A 2,135-nucleotide genomic window follows, 5' to 3' on the forward strand; every position below is an offset into this window, starting at 1 on the left:
GGGGGAAGAGTCTTTGGAAGAACATCTAATTCCATTCTTAAGAAATTTAAATTCTAAATTGAGGTCAACACAGAAATATTACAGAGTGTTAAAATGTCATATGATTGTTTTATTCATTTTGTAAGCCTGATATGTGAAATATACATAGAGAGGTATGCATTTATATGTATGTCTCTCTCATGCACGGTTAAAAGTATTTACTACCTGGTTTGAGTAATATTTCTTTTTCATCTAAAACAAGAAATTAATCTTTACTGATATTTATTGTAAGGATTGATACCAGCACCTTCAGTCAGCCCATATGCCCATATGTCAGATGGTTATATTTCATGTAAGTGAGAGAGCATGGAGGGATAAAGAGCTGCATCCTTTACTTTATTCTTTTGATGTGATATGGTTTACATGAAAATTTACACATGAGTGGCTAAGTAGGCTTACACAGTATGTTATCTAGTGTTAACTAAACTAGCTTCCATAAAATGGGTAATTAACCTAAAATGATTCTTGCAGAAAAACCTTGAATGATAGATAATATTAATAGAAGGACAGGTAAACAGTAAAGTGCAGAGCTGGGTTCTCCTCCTACTTCTATTATAAGTTCTTCAATAACCAGACATAAAAGTACTCAAATGAGTTTGTCAAATTTAGTTTAAAATATATATATATATATATATTAACAAAAAGGAAAAAGTGTTCAGATTTCCCTGGCCTTTTCAGAGATGGAATGTGACTGACAATAATATAAATAATATATAACCAAACAGCTGGAAAAAACAAACAAACACACACTTAATCTGTTCTTGAAGATGTTTGCTTGTTGTTTTTTAAACAGCGAGGGAGAAAGTACATTCAGTCCTTGAATTATGAATGAGATTCATTCCTAAGTGTGTCTTTAAGTCGAATTTGTAGGGCATTTGACTGCTAACCAGAAGGCTGGTGGTTCAAACCCATCAGGCACTCCTAGGAAGGAAGACTGGGCAATCTACTTCCGTAGAGATACTGCCTCGGAAACCCAAGGAGGGGTTGCTATGAGTTGGAATTGACTCGATGGCAGTTGAGTTTGGTTTTTAGTGCAAGAAAAGGCTTGAAGCCTTTTCAAAGATTTAAGAGCTGCCTGTGCAGCAAATGAAGAAGTTATAGTGGTGCAACGGCTAAGGCATTAGGCGATTTGAACCCACCAGCCACTCTGCAGGAGAAAGATAAGGCAGTCTGCTTCCATAAAGATTTACAGTCTTGGAAATCCTATAGTCAGTTCTACTCTGTCTTAGAGGGTTCCTGTGCATTGGAATCGACTTGATGGGAGTGGGTTTGGTTTTTGGTTTGTGCAGCAAGTGTAGGTGATTGTGATGAAGAATTGTTGCGAGTAGGGGTTGGTTCAATCAGATCAAAGGAGGGCAAATTTATATAATATTAAAGGGCAAGTAGGAGTTGTTTGTAAGGTGGATGTCTGTTACCTGGAAACTTATTGTACTGATTTTCTAAAAGCATTAATTCTATGGTGAGTGCATTTGGAAATGGATGTTTGGAAGTATTCTCTCACTAGTGACTTTTGTTACTGAAACTGATCTTTGAGAACATGGAAGTGGAATTTTTTGAACCTGTTTTAAAAACCTCCAAATAAAGAGTTTAGAAAGCATAGTCAGTGTTATAGTGATGTATTTCTTCCAATTGTCTCTACATATATTTGTGAGATACTTTTTTTTTCTCTTCCCCATAACAGACGTTAAAGCCTGGTATTAAAATAAATTGAATTTGGAACCAAACCATTGAATCACTATTTCATAAAGTATTAAATCAAGTTTTTTGATGAGCCATAGTGAGTCATATTGTTCTCAATTTAAAATAATGAAAATAAAGTTTTTTTTGTACCATTAGTTAATAAAATATTTTTAAAAAGTCTTTTCTCTTTTAATTTCTATGTAGAGTAATTTTGTATTACACATAGTGCAAAAACAACAAGGAGGCCACATGTTCCGACCTCCTCCAACCCTACAGGAGGAAGACAGGATTACCAGCAGAACCCAAGGCCTATTACTGCAAGGCCAAACATGCTGCCTCCCTCCAGCCCTTTCACCAACCGTTCCTCCCAAAGCACCCACCACCTCTCTCCTGGGTTCGATAATTCACTGCAGTGG

This window comes from Orycteropus afer, unplaced genomic scaffold (assembly GCF_000298275.1).
Source record: "Orycteropus afer afer isolate SDZICR_OR568_19922 unplaced genomic scaffold, OryAfe1.0 scaffold00559, whole genome shotgun sequence".
In the NCBI taxonomy this organism is placed as follows: Eukaryota; Metazoa; Chordata; class Mammalia; order Tubulidentata; family Orycteropodidae; genus Orycteropus; species Orycteropus afer.